Source organism: Calidris pugnax, unplaced genomic scaffold (assembly GCF_001431845.1).
Source record: "Calidris pugnax isolate Ruff unplaced genomic scaffold, ASM143184v1 scaffold206, whole genome shotgun sequence".
Classification (NCBI taxonomy): Eukaryota; Metazoa; Chordata; class Aves; order Charadriiformes; family Scolopacidae; genus Calidris; species Calidris pugnax.
Window position 1 is genome coordinate 361,672 of NW_015090957.1, and position 18,765 is coordinate 380,436.

Here is an 18,765-nt window from a genome sequence, read left to right on the forward strand (position 1 = left end):
CCTCTCCCTCTTCCCCACAAACTCCAGTTAAATGATGAAAAGGCCGGTGTCAAGGCTTGGGGATTTATGTGGATAATGGCGCAGCGAGGCCTGGCATTAGAGAATTAGATCCACGTGTTGCTCCTGCAGGATGATCTATGGGCAGGTTTCTGGGGATCAGCAGAAAAGTGAAATACGACGGCGGCTTCTCCGGCCGGCTCTAATCTCCCCCCACTCCCACGTCCCCTCCCCGCCAGCAGCTCCACCCGGCTGTCTGCCATCACCCAGCCCACGCCACCAGCACCACCTCAATGACTTCTCTGTGCCTCATGGATGCTTCTCTTGGGTGGCCCGTCAAGGAGCGCCTGGATGAGGTCTCCCCTCAGCCTCCTCTTCTCCAAACGGAACTGGGCATGTTTAGTTTGGAGAAGAGGAGGCTGAGGGGAGACCTCATTGCCCTCTACAACTACCTGAAAGGAGGGTGTAGAGAGGCAGGTGTTGGCCTCTTCTCCCAAAGGACGAACGACAAGACCAGAGGAAATGGTCTGAAGTTGGGGCAGGGGAGATTTAGATTAGATATTAGAAAGAACTACTTTACTGAGAGAGTGGTCAGGCCCTGGAACAGCCTGCCCAGGGAGGTGGTGGAGTCACCATCCCTGGAGGTATTTAAGAAACGTATAGACATGGCTCTTCAGGGCATGCTCTAGTGCCCAAGGTTATTGGTTTATGGTGAGGTGTTGAGTGTGGGGTTTAGTTGGTGGGTGCGGTGTTTTTGGTGGGCGTTTGGTGTGGTGTGTTTTGTATTTGTTTGGTTATTGGTTTTTTTTTGTTTGTTTTTTGGTTTTTGTTTTTTTTTTGTGGTTGGACTCGATGATCTTAGAGGTCCCTTCCAACCCCTAAGAGTCTGTGATTCTGTGATGCTGCATCCCAGGACAGGCTGGACCCCATGGAGAGGTCGGGAGTCTGCACAGCACCATGGGGTAAGACCATTTTGAGCTTTTGCAGAGGCTATGGAGTTCCATCCAGCAGCTCTGAGAAGGGCTGAGTGTGTTTCCACAATATTTCTGGCAGCTGGGGACCACCACAGCCCCTCGTTTGCAGGAGTCCCTACAGCCAAGCGCACCAGGGAAGGGACCAGGTTTAGTGTCAGCATCTCTGGTGGTGCCCAGGTTTGATAGTGGATCTCCCCACCATCCTTTCTTCTTGGAGAAGAAAAGAAGGGAAGACAAGCTTGCAGTTGCACCATCCCCACGAGAAGGTGGGAGGGCAACCTGGTCCAGCCCCTTCCCACTCCCCGTGAGCGTTGGTGGGACCGCACGTCCTTGTTCAGCTCCCAGCATGAGGAGATGTTGTGCAACTGCTGCTCTTCCCTGGTGGGCTGGATTCTGACTGGCGGTGCAAGGCAGTGTATCCTGCCCCAGGACCTGTTTCCTTGTGGGCTGTGGTCCTCCTCCTGTGAGTCTGCTCGTTAAACACACGCCTCCACACATCCATATCTGAGGAGGCAGCAGGAGGTTATTCTATGTCTCTGGAATCTGATTAATCTCAACCTAGACATAGTATTAATAATTTAATATTCCCCTGCATATAACATTTTCTCTTGCCTCCCACATAGCCCGAGTAAAGGGTTAGAGATTTGCCTCAAATAATATTATCTTGCTGTTTTTCCACTCTGAGCTTTAACCTTTCCAGATTTTCCTGTTAAGGTACTTGGAGGGAAAAAAGAAGCAAGATCTTGTCAGAAAATAGCAGCCTCTCAATTGGTGACCATCAGCCCTTCATTGGAGTAGGTTCCCCGAGCATGGGATTTGGGATGTAGGTGGTTGCAGTGGCCTGTTTGAAGTCTGTCGTTACTGAAACAGTCCCCTTCCTCCTCCTCTGCCTTAGGTTAAAGCCCCCACATGGGTCAATCTGTCCTTCCCACCCTCCCCTCCGCTGTCTATCCTGGGCCACCGCGCTCTTCTAGGGTGGTGGGTGCTGGGAGCCGGGTCAGGATCCCAGGGTGGGTGGCAGGAGGGTACATCTTGTGAGGGCATCCTGGCCTGTATCAGGAACAGCGTGGCGAGTAGGGCCCAAGAGGTGATTGTCCCCCTGTACTCGGCACTGGTGAGGCCTCACCTTGAGTACTGTGTCCAGTTTTGGGCCCCCTACCATAAAAAAGACATTGAGGTGCTGGAGCGGGTCCAGAGAAGGGCGACAAAGCTGGTGAGGGGTCTGGAGAATAAGTCTTATGAGGAGAGGCTGAGGGAACTGGGGTTACTCAGCCTGGAGAAGAGGAGGCTGAGGGGAGACCTTATTGCTCTCTCCAACTCCCTGAAAGGAGGGTGTAGAGAGGTGGGGGTCGGTCTCTTCTCTCAAGTCACAGGCGACAGGACAAGAGGAAATGGCCTCAAGTTGCGCCAGGGGAGGTTCAGGCTGGATATTAGGAAAAATTTTTTCACTGAAAGGGTTCTCAGCCCTTGGAATGGGCTGCCCAGGGAGGGGGTTGAGGCCCCATCCCTGGAGGTGTTCAAAAGCCGGGTTGATGTAGTGCTGGGAGGTCTGGTTTAGTGATGATGCTCCTTGTTTGTTGTGTGGGTGTCTATTTTTGTCAGTTAGGTTGATGGTTGGACAAGATGATCTTTAAGGTCCCTTCCAACCTAGAAGATTCTGTGATTCTGTGATTCTGTGACTTTGCAGGCCATAATCCTGTTTATACCTCCTGGTCCAGCAGTTGCCTTTCTCCCAAGGGCAGACGACTGGTGACTCCTGCACATGAGCCCTGCCTTGCTTGCCCGGTGGTCAGCGGTCATTCCCCGTGCTGGTCATTCCCCTTGAATGAAATCCTTTACGTTTGCCCTTGCTGAACTCTCTGTGGGAGTGTTTTTTTCAGGACCTAGCTCCATTTTTTTTCAAGGTCAAGCTAAACGCCTGATTTTGGCATTGCTATTTAGGCATTGTCTCGCTCGGACTCTGCTTGAGTTTATCCATCTTCAAAATAAGGCTGACACTAATTGCCCATTTGCAATGCATTTCCAGACACGTGGCTGTAAAGTGCTATATGAAAAAAACAGGCATTGTTATTATGAAACCTTCAGGAAAAAAATTAATAGATTCATATAACTCCACAGTCATTAAAACAAACCGTATGTGGATGGAAGAGACCAGAACTGAATAAACCTTGAGCAAACACAGCCTTTCACAATGAAACACAAACTGGTTTTAATCAGCAGAGCCAAGTAAGTTTTATTTTCCGAGGTTTCTTTTTCCCCCATCTCCTTTGAATATTAGCAATTGCAGAAGAGCACACTGGCCTGACAAAAAGAGGGGAACTTTGCCCGACTCCTGGTCTTAATGAATATCATTTTTACAAAACAACAACAAAATACTCTGCCTGGGCTGGCCAGGTCTCAAGTTGCTTTTAGCTACACTAGGATTTCAGCCAGCCTTCCTGAGCGTGTTAGAGCACTGCTATTTGCCCATAGGTTTGGGACAAAATTGGGTTTAAGCCCCATGAAATGGTAAGAAGGGACTGATGATCACCTCCTTGGGTTCCCTTCCTTTGGGGAGGCCACGCAGCCATTTCTCCTTCTGCCTCACCAACATCTCCTGTGTTTGTTTGGGAGACAGAAATAGCTTCTGCAGAGAGGACGGTGAGGTTACACATCCTGAGATGTCACGGTGAGTCACCCACCTGGAGCTGGTGGGGCTGCCTGTAAGGTGAGGAGTGGGGAACACCCTCAGAGGGGAGCCCTGTGGTGTCCACCTCATCTCTGTCTGCACTGGGGACCTCTCCAGCAGGACACCTTTCACACCGGGATGTTCTCATTGGTTTTTAAGTGTCCTGGTTCCTCTATGAGGCTGATAGCTTGATCCTGAAAGAACCATCCCTACCATTCACCAGCATGAGACAGCCTCCAACTGGAAAAGGACAGGGTAATGATGTCTATCTGTCTGTCTATCTCTTTGCCTCTTCCATCCACACTTTAGAATCTCCACGGACCTTGCCACCACCTGCCTAATGACTGTTAGTTACCCCTATACAAAGTTGACCCTGTGCTGATCACCCAGCGTCATAGACTTTCCATTTTCATCCGTACCAGCTGACTTCAGTGTCCAGGACAAAAAGCTATTGCAGAAGGTTGTGTTGCCATCTATTTCTTGGTGTGAAAAGTGCTAGCTGTAAATCAGTGGTGGTGGGATTTGTTGAGGAGAAAGAGAAGGGAATGAACTTTCTCACTTTACTTTGTTTTCCTCACACAGAATCCAAACTCGTTTCTGGGATTAAGAAAGTGGAGACTTAGCATCTTGTGGGCTGTCAAGGAGGAAAAGATGGAAGAAAACGGCCTGGCAACTAGCATCCTTGCTAAGGCACAAAAGTTGTGATGTCTGCTTGCAAGTTCATTTGTAAGTACTCAATTTAGTGACATGTCTTGTAATGATGTACATGGAGGAGGGCTTTTGGATGATGCACGGGTTGGTCTCGTTCCTGGATGGGAAACTTCCCCTCTGTGCTGCTTCAGTGTCTGGAATAAATGAGCACCCTCCTAGTGATGCCATCAGACAATGGGAGCACCAGCCAGACCTGGAAATGTGCAGGTTCTTGGGAGCTGTAGGAGTGTGAGATTGTGTAATTTGTTGGCAAAAGTGTGTGTATCTATTTGCAATCTATTGTCTCCTGCTAACAGGTTTAGGCGCAGATCAGTAATGGTATTTAATCACCTGCCTCTTCGTAATGACATTCATAGGTAGACATTTAACTATATTTTGTCCTCAACTAAGCTAGGGCCATCGTTTTTCTTTTGTCACTGGCAGAGACCGTGCATAAAGATGTGTAATAACTTTTAAGCAGGTGCCAGTTCCTGGTGATGCTGAGACCTTCATTTTTCAGCTCAGTCACCATCTCTGTGCTAAAGCTGGTGATCTTGTGTCCGAATCTAACCCAGCCTGAGGTTCAGAGAAATGGCACAGTCATTGCACTGTCAACAAATGCTCTCAAACAGCAGCAATGACAGTCCCCTACAGCAATTTCCTTCTGACACTGCCTGTGACGATGACAATGACTCATAAAAGCTAGAAGCCGTCAGATTCTTTGGCCGGGTGAGGTGTCCTGCTGGTGCTCTGAGGGTCTCGCACTTGGGTGAGACTTTGTGTCCCATCAACCCAAAGGATGAGTGAGCGAGTGGTGTCTGGATTAGGCTGAGGAAAAGAGGCAGGGCAAAAACCAAGACCAGAACTGTTGCTAAAGCAGTGGGATGAGTTCTGGATTTTGCAAGCAAAACGCATGTTCCTCTCTCCATAGTTTCTGCAGGGAAATTTTCTTTTTTAATTTTATTTTCATTTTATGGTATTTCTGGAGACAGCAGTGCAGGAATATACCGTCTTGTCACTGAAGAGAGGGTGTCAGGCTACCATGTCCTTTCCCCAGTGTTCTACCAGGACAGAACTGGGCAGATTCCCCGGTGATGAGACAGTACCACCAGGCACACGTGTCTGTTGGGTGATTTAAGTTCTCAGTAGCTCTGCTGCACCATGACTAATGGGTGAGGCGAAGAGAAAGGTGTGAGAGGGGCTGCACAAATGCTAAGTGAAGGAGGGCCTCCTTGCCAAAAATGTGCAGCCTGCTGAGACAGGGACAGGGCAGGCAGCGAGGAGCAGCATAACCCAGTCTTGGACCCTTCCCGATGATGCTCTTCAAGGAGGTCCATCAACCCACGATGGATGATAGTCTCACCTGTAGACGTTTCTCCATATGACTGAATGTGAAGCACAAGCAGAACATCCCCCAAGACAATTCCTTGAGGCAGCTGGTGGCATCAGCCAATCTCTCCACGGCGTTTGTCACAAATCAAGTTATTACAGGCCGCATCCCGCGTGACTGCGGCGTTACTCACCGTGTTTACTTTCCATCCAACTCACCTCTTCTGCTGCGCAGAACCAGTCGTGCCAGCTACCAGATGCCATCTAAACGGTCTGGAATGGACTTCTCATGTGCGAGATACGTTAGGTCATGTAAGTCCTTCCCAAGGGGTATAATTAGGGATCGCCCCACCCACCTCACACACGTTGAGCTTGATGAGGCTTGTTGGGCTGCGAACCCCCCCAATAGCAGAAGAAAAGAGCTTGCAGTGAAGGCTGCCCCGAGGGCTGGTGGTTCCATCTCTGGGGCACATCACCCTCTGCCAAACCCATGGCCTGGAGGTGCTGACCCAAGGGTCTGCACACAACCGTGGTGGCATCCAACTGGGGGATGCTCCTCACTCACAACCCGGTCCCGTTTGCTCGCTGCTCACACGTTACAGCCCTCATGGGCTGGGGGGAAATACCCTTCTTTTTGCACAATTAGCTTGGCCATGAATACTTTCTGTTAAAAAACAATCAGGCTCTGCAAACTGAAGATATTTTGCTTTTTCCATTGCTGTGGCTTCCTCCCATTTTCCAGTAGCATAAATAGAAATGGAATATATATAGTTTTTTTAAATTCATATTCTTATTTTGTGAAAAGACCCCCCCCCAAAAAAATAATTGCAGAGGCAAATGCATCTGGCAAACCCTTCACCTATTAAAAAAGAATAAATCACCCAACTTGGCAGGACATTTCCAAGACAGTATGAGAAAAATATAAGATCAGTTCTATCTGAAAAGGAATTACCATCTTTAATTGACAAGTGGCAGAAAGGAAATTGTTATTCTTATTTAAACACGTCCCAAACCTGCAGCTTATAAACTTCCTGTTGATCTCAGGCTTGTGGTCCCTGATTGTTTTTGTTTTGCATTTTCAAATCTGATTTTTTTGTTTCCTTTTTATTCTCATGCCTGATTCATTTTCTCTCTCGTTTAGGAGGTCAGCTTTTCAAAACTGATCTTTCGTCATCTTTCATCCAGAGTTAGCATCCTCACATCAATTTCAGTGCAGGGAAGCTCCTGTCTCTGAGCTGTTTGTGCATCTTTCTCTGAAGTCCCTGGTCCAGGCCACACAAGCACCTGGGCTGATGGAAGCTGGAATTGCCCATGTTTCTACGTCAAACATCTCAGAAGAACTCAGGTCCTCCAGAAAGGAAGCCCACAGCCTTCAGAAGGTGAGGAGGATGCCTCTGGTTAAGCTCACAGGGAGGAATAAAAAATAATCCCATTTTAATTGTTTTTTTGGTTTTTTTTTAAACTCTGCCCTTCCAAAAAGGTATGAAACAGAGCAGGATGTTAAATGTACAACCTGCGTCAGCAAGGAGCTTGCTCTTAATCAACCATCCACCTGAGATACCTGGGGGCAAGGAAGGAGGAACGTGTTGGGACAGAGCGAAGCCACCGCCGAGGAGAGCGGCCACACAACCTGTGAGCCTTCGGAAGCCACTTGTTAAACGTCTCCCGTTTGATCCCCAGGGAACAGTGTGCCAGAAACGGGATGAAAATGTTACTTCCAAGAAAGTGTCCCCCCCCACCACCACCTCGCCACCTCACCCCAGCAGGTTTGTTCTCCTAATTGACTTACGGCGCTCGGTTCTCAATTAGCCTGCTTGGAAATGTGATCGGCACCGGTAATTTTCCACTTTATGACATACTTTATAACAAATAATTTAAAAAATCATAAATAGCAGTAGTATTAGATCACTGGTGCTCATGAACTAACCTTCGTTTAAAGTATGGTGTAGAAAAGAGGGATTTTTTTTTTTTTGATGATGAATCTTTAAAACCGTGTCTGTGTTACTCTTTTACCTTAATTAAATTATTGCTTATAAGAACTTTTGCTTGGTCAAAAAGAGAAAACCCAACTATAATAATTCCATTTCAGTGTTTTCCATAAGCTCCCAGCCAAGTTGGCCAATAACTAAGGCAAAGAGCAGGGGGAAAAAAAAAAAAAGGTATGTATTGTATACTCACTTAAAACTTGGCTAGAAATGACCTTTTATTGTCTAATTTTTTTTTTTTCCATGCCCAACTTGGCTACTTGAGGCAAACTCATTGCCAAGTTTCTATAGTGTGTTATTTTCCAATGTGTTCAAAAACATTTTCAAAAGCTGCCCTCCAAGTGTTGTGCAGAGGTTTTGCTGGGACGAGGGCAAGAGGAGGCCGGGTTTGATAGTGACACCAATGAAGATGCTGCCATTAAAAAGCTGGATATGTTTTGCTTGTTTGGGTTTTTTCTTTTTTTTCTTTTTTTTTTCCTTTTTAAAATCTTCTTTTTCCTCCTTTTCCCCATGCAGCCCAGTATGGCAAAATCTCCAAATGGGCTGGGCTAACGAATACAGCTGAAGACAGCCGTGTGATGTTAATGTAAACCTCCTCTGTCAGCTTGGAGAGGCACAGGGAAGGGAAGGGAAGAGGGAAGGGAAAAGGGAAGGGAAAAGGGAAAGGAAAAGGGAAGGGAAGGTTTCATGCAGTGCCCGTCTCTGCCGGGTGCCAGGCAGTGGCATTTGTCAGGCAGACCCTCTGGCTGGGTCACCGTAACATGTGTGGGGTTGTGTCTGAACACATCGATGACTTTTTAATTAAAAAAAGAAAAAGGAAGCAATCTTGGGTTGTAAAAAAACAACCCTCAAATCAGTTCCTCTCATTCTGGCTCATCCATAAGGATCCGGCCGTCGCTCAAGTGACACTTGAGTCATGGTAAAATAAGAACTACAGCTCTCCCCACATTTCAAGGGTAATTTCCCTTTGAGTCCCTCATTAAAAACACCACACTGGAATACATATAAAGAGCGGGGGCTCAGGCATATTCTTATTTGGGATCATTTAATTTTAGAAAGGAAGAAAAATTATTTTAAAGTTTGATGCGTGGTTTTTTTTGTGGTCGTGCAGTTTAAGTTTGCATTTTGCTGCATTTGCCTCAGAGACATGTTTAATTCCATTTATTTTTTTATATTTAACTTCATTTTCTGGTTTTTCTGAAGTCCCACCGTGTTTCTTTGTGGTGAGCTGCCCTGGTGTTACCAATGCATCTGAAATATTACAGCAGGAAGACAGCCACTTGAAAGCAATAATGAGGGCACGTCTGTCCTAGCTTTTATTTCCAATATGTGTTTTGTCCTTTATAAAGTTATACAAAGGGTGAAGCTTTCAGACATCCTGATCCTGCAGCTGCTTATAAACATATTTAACTTTATTATCCGGTGGCACAAGCTGGATACATCTATAATACAGAGGTATAACCTCTAGCTTTTGAACATAATTTATAAATCCAGCTATGGAAGAGGAAATAAAAGTGCAAATTTCAAATGTTTTACAAGTTTCCTCTCTGCACCTTGTCATACCTAACATCTTTTAAAACCCTACCCCAGGTGATTTAGGAGCAAAAGTCCCACTGACTGAGATAGGAACATAAATTGGTCAAATGTGGCAGAAGGTGATGATATTCCTGATGGGTCCTCTTCCAGTTTCAGGTTCATCTTATTTTCACAGGCTCGTTTTTCACTCTGATGTAGATGGGCTCCCTCTTCGTTTGCATGTTGGTAACCAAGGGCATATTTAACTCCTCTATGTGCACTGCTGGCATTTCCTATTTCCTGGGTTACTGAAATGTAGGTCAAATCAGAGAGGACTTGGAAGAAAAGTGACAGAGACAAAATTGAGAGAGGAAAGGTCGAGTGCAGCTCGATGCACACAGATGGCTTATTATCGCTAGGACCATGTGGCAGAATCCAAACTCATCCCACAGTCTGTTTTCATGCAACAAAACTCTTTCAGGGACTGCTGAACCTCTGAAAGTATCTGGGCGCGTTCTGCGTGACGTTCACACTTCCCTGACCTCGCAGAAGCCTTGGAGTAGTTACATTTTCAAATGTGGTTTTGCAAACCGAGAGGTTTAGCGCAATGCTGTGGTGGGATGGAGATCCAGCCAAGTATCTTGGTGTCTGGTGGTCTCTTAATCTAGACTCACCAGGGTTCTAGCAGGTCAAGGGGGGGCATCCTCCCCCTCTACTCTGCCCTGGTGAAGCCCCATCTGGAGTACTGTGTCCAGTTCTGGGCTTCCCAGTTCCAGAAGGACAGGGAACTGCTGGAGAGGGGACAGCAAAGGGCTACAAAGATGATGAGGGGCTTAGAACTTCTCTCTTATGAGGACAGGCTGAGGGACTTAGGGCTTTTTAGTCTGGAGAAGAGAAGGTTGAGGGGTGATCTGATCAATGCCTGTAAATACTTCAAGGGTGGGTGTCAAGAGGTGTCTGGTGACAGGACAAGAGGTAATGGGCAAACTTTAACATAGGAAGTCACATCTAAACATGAGGAGAAACTTCTTTCCTTTGAGGGTGGCAGAATGCTGGAACAGGCTGCCCAGAGAGGAGGTGGAGTCTCTGTCTCTGGAGACATTTAAAACCTGCCTGGACGTGTTTCTGTGCTCTAGGTGGACCTGCTTTGACAGGGGGATTGGACTAGATGATCTCCAGAGATCCCTTCCAACCCCATATCATTCAGTGCTTCTGTTCTATAGGTTTCCAGAGAGCAAATGGACTTTTTGTAGGTCCCACCTTGCCTGGCATCTCTACAGGACTGAAAATAACTCAACAGAAGCACTTCTCTGTGGATCCATCCTTACCTTTCTCCTGCTCAAAGAAGGTGCAGAAACCAAGACTCAAGCGCCTGAAGGATTTATGTTGGAACTAGATCCCTATGGATCAGAACACGAATAACACCTCCATCCCCTCCCACATCTTCCAGGCCTGACCTTTCACAATCTCCCATTTCCTGACCAATGACTCCAAAGAAAATAGAGCTGCTAGTTGGTATTTAATGGAAATCTGCGCAAAACTTGTCAAAATACACCGCCATGCCTGTCAGATGCCTGGGACAAGACCTCTACAGTAGTTTCCAGAAACCCAGCGCAATTACTTACATTTTAAATTATCTTTAATTGTCGCATGTGAGCTACAGCAACATTTTTCCCCACTCTCAAGCAAGACCTCGCTATTAAGAGTCACCCCATAATTGCAGCTTTAATAGGGGCCCGCAGCAGGTCGGCCGCGAAGGTTAGCGCGGGGCGAGAGCGGCTGCCGAGCGCCTGTAAGTGGAAGTGACACATCACAATGGTCCCATCAATTATGTAGGGGCAGTTTGGAGTGTAAACTTTTTAGTGAATCTAATTACCTCGCCAGATGTTTTAATCCAATCTCTTTGCTCCTCCTCCGCCATCAAGCGCCACATTGTTTGGCGAGTTCCTGACATGAAAAAGTCACCTTAACCATAGAATTGAGAATAAACTTGAAGGTTTTTTGTTTTTGTTTTTTTTTTTTGCAGGAACTGAGCATCCTTTTGCTACCCGAGAGATTAGTCAGGTTCGTGTGTGACTCGGTGCTCGGGGGGACTGCACTGAGCCAGAATGAACGCGCTTGTGAATTGAGAAGGGTGTCACGAAGGGTGCAAGACTGATGAAAAATAGATGAGCTGGTGTAAATGTGCTCAGGAGCTGAATGACAACGTGTTAGCCTTGGCGCTGCCGAATTCAGGCAGGGCCTGTCAATAGCATTAGAGATGCTGCACCAGATTTTTCCAAGGCTGTTTGCAAATCGACCTAATGTTCCTGTTGACACAAACCCTTGAAAGCGCAGCTCAAAGCAGCTTTGCTGAACCCTCCTGATTTGCTCACAGATTGCCGTCAGATGTGAGCAGGAGAGAAAGTACTTGCCTGGGCATCCAGGAGAGGGGAAAATAGGGAATTAACTGTGCACACAGATGTGTGATATTACCTTCCAGAAACGTAGAGCAGGGAAGGAACTTACCAGCATCAGGAGGAGTTTCCTCATTGTTCAGTGAACTGTGTTTCTTGGTTTGGAGGGAAATCTGGGTACGTGCATCCAACACGTTGACCAGTCTTCAGCGTGGACTGCAGGGCTTGGAAAAATCTCCATCTTTGACAAATTAAGACCCTAGTATGAAAAGAAACACCACAAAACAACCCAAATCAGAGTGATCTCAAACTGTTTTTTGTTAGAACTCCAGTTGAACGATTTGATGGTCTTTACTGTTACCAGCTTATCACATTAATAGTTGCTTTTCTCTCACCCTGGTGAGACTTTGTACCAGAGACACCATCAGTTGCTCACTCGTGGGATGGCAACGTGCAGAGCAAACAATGAGCCAAGGCTGTTTAGAAATCCTTCAACACTTCAGGCAGCGGAGAAGAGCCCAAGTTTCCACGTAAAGGGCTGAACGGACAAGAATGACGTGAAACATATGGAAAATATGGAAAATGTGGAATAAGTAATAAAATTATAAATAAAACAAATACAATAAATTGGGAATGCAGTTTTACTCATAATGATTTGTGTTCCTAGTAACCCAAGACTCCCTTACCTTTGGAAAATTGCATGTTTTTCCAACGGGGGAGCTGACTGCAGGTGACAGGCCTGAAGGCTCGTGCGGTGGGTTGGGTCGTTGATGGCTCCAGCGTTCAGCAGGCACGTGGGGCTCCAGCAGCTCTGCATAAACCCTTTCTCTGACAATGACTTGCATCATGATCTCAGGAAAAATCACTTAATTAAGCGGCGGTTAGTGTTAGTGCAGGAATTTTGGCCAGAAATGAATCTTGGCTTGTTCTGGGTAGAGAGATTTGCCTGGCGGAGTTACTCACATGTATTGTGCTGGGTTCATTTCTTTTTCCCCCTGGATTTTCTTGATTATTGGTGACAGCACTTCACACGCTGCCCTCCGTGAGCGTGCTCTCCCAGTGATATCCCATGGGTGTACTGGTGGGATGGTGACTCCAGGTTGTCATTGCCATGAAAGCTGGCAGGTACTTCTGGCGCTCATACTCCGGGATTGCCTGAAAAGAATCTCTGCTTTCATAAAACAGTCATATAGAGACTGTCTTTAAGAGCTTTGGTATCTTTTCAGCTCCAGAAAGCAATGCTCAAAAGCTGACTCTGAAAAAAATACAAATAAAGTGCCTGTCTGCTTTAACCATTGCTGATGCTCTGTCATTAGATTAACAATCACTAGTGTTAAAGAATAAGCTTATCAAATAATAAGCTTATACTCTTAATTAGCCAAAGGTGTGTCGGAGCCCAGGGCCAGCACAAGAGCACCTGTGGTAAAAGCCAATAGGACGTAAAGAATGATGGGGCTGGACTCATCTGCCTCTAACCCTTTGTCCCAATTAATTAGATAGAAATTTAGCTGTAGTCTATTGGGAATGGCTTTGGCACAAGCCAAGAATAAGGCTTACATTCATGGCTTTCAGCCAGAAGAATTTATATCCAAAAAAAAGCATCCAGAAGGGCAGCAGAAGCCCAGTGGAGTGAACAACTTACCCAACGTCATTAGGAGAAGCAAAGCGTGCACACAAAGCACAGTGCCATGGTCTGAGACGATTAAATGCTGACTTATCTGAGACTGTCCCTTTGCTGTATGTCAACAGCTTGGAAAAGTTTCCTTTGATACCACTGTGATGATTTGTTTTCCTGTGCTAGCAATAAAAGAAAAAAAAAAAAATAAGAGGAGGGAGGGGAGTATGAGCAGCTTATGAATTGCAGCTATTCTTCAAGGTGAAAGATCTGAATTTCCATTTCCCTTTGCCATTAGGACTGATATAGGTCTGACTGGCCACTGCATGGTGAAAAAGTCCCTCCGTGTGCCAGTATTGAAAACTGTTTGTGCATTAGTTGGAGTCTTTGCCAGTGAAATAATTTCGTCCCCTTTGTTTATTATATTGAAACTCGATAAAAGAAAGCGTCAGAGGGGGGAAAAAACATAAGTTTGCAGTGTGAAATGAATGTTCTCATCTGGGCTCCAGGATGCAGCCGTGAGTAACGGCTGTGGCATCGCCGGGCGTCCTACTGCAAAAAACCAGTTATTGGGGGGGTGCCAGGAGAGGGACAGGCCGTGCTTGGCCAAGGGACCCCCACACTCCCTCAATTATGGGGACTGTCCCCTTTTGGGGGGGGGCAATTTCAGCTGCAATTCAAATCAGCTCATTTTCTGTTTAGATAAGACCCCCCTGCCACTGACCAAGTGAAGTGTCCTTTTAAAATGAGAAAGGCAGACTCTCTGTGTCCTCCCTGTCCTTTCAAGTTGATGGGATCCCTTTACAATACATGGCAAGACATTACTTTAAAATGCAAAATCAAAGAAAAGCCAACACAAAACTTCCCAAGCCCATAAGGTCTCTGTAGAAAAAAGGACATATAAGAATCACACATGGCAAGATGTTACTTTTTAAAATACAAAATCAAAGAAAAGCCAACCCAAAACTTCCCAAGCCCATAAGGTCTCTAGAAAAAAAGGACATAAGAATCACACATGGCTGAAATATTGCCAGATTCTGAAAGAATGGGCTGGAAAGACAAATAGATGTTTCTACCCAGCCTTTGGAATGGGTTCCCAGGAGCGTCTCCAAATGTACAGCCCCTTAATGGTTAATGATGTGCAGCTCGAGATGCTGCCCACGTGTTGGAAACACAACTGCTGCTGGGCAAAGAGAGCCCAGAGAGGCCAGAGGAGGAACTCTCTCTGCCTCCTAACCTGGGCAACCCCAGTGATTTTCCACCTTGGCACGCGTGACCCGGGATTGCTCCCCACCCTTTGCTCCTGGGGCTGCTGCCAAGGCCCTCGGGACAAACCCACGGCCCCGCTGGCTCCTTCCCTCTGCTGCTTTGAGCTGCCTGAGCACGGAGACTCATCCTAGAGAGGGTGTTTAATGAGCCGTGCATTAACTGGGGACAGTTATGGGGTAACGCATGCGGCCAAATGCTCATCTGCTGCGTGGTGAGGTCTTTAAGCCTTTGCTCTGAGAGCTTTGCAATGAATAGGACTTCTGCAGCATTGCCAGTGCCTTATGCTTGCTAGTCCTTACTCCTAAAAACTAAACTCCAGTAGTCACAAGTAGCCTTTTAGTACTTATAGACATGTGAGAAGGGGGTGTGTGGCACGTTAAACAGAACAGAGATGGGCATCGTTCCTGCCTGCACCTCTCCCGTGCCCACGGGCAGCCTTGTGTCCCAAAACTGGGCTCTGCAGATCCCCCCCCTTCCAGAAACACCCTCTCCCTCCTGCTTCCACATCCCCCTCTCCTGCCAGCATCCCGGGAAGGACAACTCCAGCTTCTGGTGGGAGATCTCCAGCAGGGAATTAGCGGCCGGGGAATTGCCCTCCGCCGCAGCCGCGTGGGAGCTTGCATCATGTTCTAGCTCTATCACTCACATCACTCATATTTACTTCTTTTGGCCCGATTTGCTGCCTGCCGAATAAATTTGCAGCTGCAGAGGCTGAGCTGGAGTAGAAAGCTGAAGGATTTACTTCCAGCTATTGAAAGCTTTACAGCTGAGAAATGTGAAGTTGCACAGATTCTGCTGCTGGAGACGCATCCTCCTCCTCCTCCTCTTCCCCCTCTCCTCCCCCCCCGATGCCACTGGGTTAAGGGGAATATGGCATCGTGGCCTGCAGGCAGCTTCTTCCAATTTAAACAAATTCCACCTTAAACATTGTTTGAAGGCAGAAATTCAGAGGCAGAACTTGTTGCTCGTGCAAGGAGCAGAGCGGTTCATCACTGTGTGCACAGAGAGACACCTCATGGGCACCGTTTGAGGATGAGCTGGGATGAAAAATGCCTCCAGGTGTAATTCCCAGCCGTCCCTGTTGTCTCTGCCCCATTAACTTGGGGACTGGCCCAAACATCTTCCCTCTAAAGGCATGTGTTTGGGGAAAGCCTCACCAGCACCCACCGCAGCGAGGCACTGCGGAGTGCTTTGATTTGACTTAAGAAGGGTCTTTCTGTACAGCTTTCAAATTCACAAAAGGAAAATTATGAATATTTTTTTTCCTGTGTTTGATTTATCCTCACTAGGGAGAGTTGCAGGCAGCTGAATCCAACAGGACCAGCTCCTGTGCCCGGTTCTGAGCAGCCCCCGGAGGGGGGGTCCCCGTCCCTGTCCCTGTCCCTCAGTATTTAGCGCTGGGTCCCTGTATTACTGCAACCACTACAGCCCCTGCTTCACTGAATTGCCCTGTTTGGATCAATGCTACCCTAAAATAACCACCAAACCACAAAAAATAGAGTAAGACAGACAGTAGCACAGCCAGTATATAAACAGGGTATAAAAAGCAGAGAGCTGGGAGGGAAGACACATCCAAAGAGCAAAGCAGTTTGCCAAAGGAGAGGAAGAAGTGGCTGAGCAGAACAGAGAACTCGGGTATCTTTATCTGAGCCCAGCCCATGGCTCATCACCACCCATGAAGGAATGCCCCATGGGATGAAAGGTGGGTTTCTCACTCCTCAGCTCCGTGGGGCTCCCAGGAAACCCCAGGAGAACTTCTAGCTTTGCCCACATGGTTCAATGACACACGGCAGAGATTGACGGTAACAGAAACGAGATCCCTGAGATTGCTTGTCCCAAAACTCCCTCTTCACTGTCCTCCTGCTCTCCCCTCCTGGCTGTGGGACCCAGGGGTCTGGAGACACCTGGAGCAAGCAGGGCTTGGAGGGTAAGTGCTCCCTTGGTTTCCTTTAAACCACACTCAAGCCCAGCGGCGTCGGATGCTCTCTCCATCCTGCAGGACGCCAGCCCTCACTCAAGCTGTCTTTATTTAAGCAGTTGGTGCTTCACAGATTATTTCCAGGCCCCTTGAGGGTAGAAACTCTTTTACCTCTTCTAGCCCTGAGACCGTTCCAACAGCTGTAACTATTTCATTTTTAATTTACTTGATACAACTTGTCTCTGCTTAATCCATCAGGGCAACTTTGAGGGTTCCTGACCCATAAATCCAGAGCGAGGAGGGTGGTGGGGATTGGTGGGGAGGGAAAAGAGGGGAGAAAAATAAAGGAAAAGAAATGCAAAGGATTTTGAAAAATTAATCTAAACTGTAGCCAAATATATTTTCCCAACTTACTGCAAAGTGCAAGACTAGACCCAGTGAAACAGCCACATCTCCCCTCGGTGCTTGGGGGTGAGGCAAGACCTTCACTTTTGTCATGGTGACACACCCCCCCTATACTTAACTTTTTCAACAGCTTAAACCTCCTAAATTAGTCCAAAATGGACAAATGTAAGTGTTTTCTCTTGCTAACTAGTTCCCTTTGTTTAACACCATGCCTAAAGAGGAAAAACGGCTTCATGCTTCTTTATGTAAATATAAACAAATAAGTTTTACACCAGGAACTTTTAAAGGCAAAACATCCCCTCCTTCAGGTGCCGCCTCCCCCCCATTGCCCACCCTCAGAGGCTCCGTGCTCTTTTTCGGGTGGGTGGCAGGACTGCTCTAAATCAATCAGCTGACATTAGGCTAATGCCTAATTAGCTATGGGTGGGCATGTGCTTTGATTATAGGAAGAACCTCAGGCAATGACTCGTGTTTTTAAGGCCCACTTCTACGCGTATCAATCATCTTTTGACATGCAGAGCAGGAGGGAAGAAAAATAAGCTGTAATAATAATAATAAAAAAGAATTTTCAAGAAAGAATTTTGAAATATTAATGTGTACATGAGTGTGTGTAACCCTGTGGCTACACTGCAGTTAGGGCTGAAACGAAGAGCACTTTTTTGTACATTGGCATTAATAACGAGAGTTTTTCTCACTTAGGAAGAAGTCCAAGAACTAAATTTTCCCTTTACCATCCTCTGTGATTTTAAGCAAGGAGAGAGGTTTCCTTTTTAGGGAGAGAAAGGTGAGATGCTGCATCCCAGGGAGACCTGATGCTACGATTTTAAAGAGATGTCTCCCATCAGGGTAAGTTCTTTGGGATCTGTAAAATCGGGCTGCACTTCCCATGTTGGCTGCTGTGGTGTCTCATGGGTCTCTCTTTCTCCTGCACTTTTCCAACCCCCTCATGAGCCTGAGTTCCCCCTTGACCTGCTGGACATGCATTTATTTTTTTTTTCCTAAACAAGATCTTATTTTTCCCATGATGAGGGCAATTTCTTGGCTTTTTTTCATGGCACGTGCTGACTTACCAAGGCTTGGCCGTGTGGGAGTGTGCTCCATGTGTTCACTGCTCTCCATAACTAGCTCCATCTCGGTTGTTTGTAGTCACCCTCCTCCTCCAGAGGCTCCCCGAGCGTGGACAGCAGCGCCGTGAAGACAAAATTGATGCCAAGTGAGAACATTGCAAGTTGGAGAATTTTTTCTGCCTCAAAAAAAACCCACCAAAAAACAAAACCAAAGCTGAAAAAACCCTACCCCTCTTCAAAAACCAGCGTCTCCATTTCTCACTTTAATTGTTTCACTTCAGGCTGCATAACAATGCTTCAGTTTATTGGGAAAGACAAGAGGGATTTTTTTAGAATTACATGTAGATATAGAAACCGTATAGGAAAGGTTCTAATTATAACTATTAAACTTGGAGAATAAAGGGATACAGTATTCCTAGCTCGCTCGGCGGTTAGGAGTTATGCAATATTTCTGTGCCTTAAAATGTGTGGCAAATGATGTGATTTTTTTAAAGGAAGAATTATTTTTATTTTATTAAACTCACCCTCAAGATTGTTCTGCTTTGGGTGATTGACTTTGCCTCTTTCCTGAAACTTTCTGTACCGAGCAGATGGGAAAAAGGCTTTTTGTGAGATATGCCAGAGTTGTACTTTAAATAATAATAATAATAACAACAACAACAATAATAATGAAAGTCATCCTAGGTGCAAACTCTGATTGCTTTACTCCTGGCTCCCCCGTAACTCTCTGAGACCACATTTTAAAATTGTTGGGTGATGATTATTCAGGGATTAGGGATTAGCACGGTGGTTTGACTGCCTGTCAAAGCCTTAAAATAATACACAGATTAAAATAATTCAATTTTCTCATCAATAATGAAGCAGATGATTTTAAAGTCCACGTAACCTCTAATGGAAAAAAACCTGCGCTGGGTAACGAGAAGGGAGAGATTTTCTG

At 46.4% G+C, this 18,765-nt stretch overlaps 2 long non-coding RNA genes across 9 annotated transcripts; one reads left to right on the forward strand and one right to left on the reverse strand.

Moving 5' to 3' along the window:
- Positions 1 to 3,964: 3,964 nt before the first annotated feature.
- LOC106893891 lies at positions 3,965 to 12,247 on the forward strand. Of its 6 annotated transcripts, XR_001413193.1 has the most exons (6): positions 3,965 to 4,365; positions 5,894 to 5,970; positions 6,800 to 7,037; positions 7,139 to 7,424; positions 7,748 to 7,817; positions 10,382 to 11,105. It is a non-coding gene; the product is annotated as an uncharacterized LOC106893891 (long non-coding RNA). The 6 variants fall into 6 exon arrangements; XR_001413192.1 differs by having other exon boundaries at positions 5,894 to 7,037; XR_001413194.1 differs by lacking the exon at positions 5,894 to 5,970.
- On the reverse strand, positions 9,038 to 18,414 carry LOC106893890. Of its 3 annotated transcripts, none has more exons than XR_001413188.1 (6): positions 17,832 to 18,414; positions 13,197 to 13,351; positions 12,241 to 12,709; positions 11,950 to 12,092; positions 11,667 to 11,813; positions 9,038 to 9,493 (listed from the first exon to the last, which is right to left on the reverse strand). It is a non-coding gene; the product is annotated as an uncharacterized LOC106893890 (long non-coding RNA). The 3 variants fall into 3 exon arrangements; XR_001413187.1 differs by having other exon boundaries at positions 9,038 to 9,466; positions 11,916 to 12,092; XR_001413186.1 differs by having other exon boundaries at positions 11,916 to 12,092.
- Between the last annotated feature and the right edge of the window lie 351 nt (positions 18,415 to 18,765).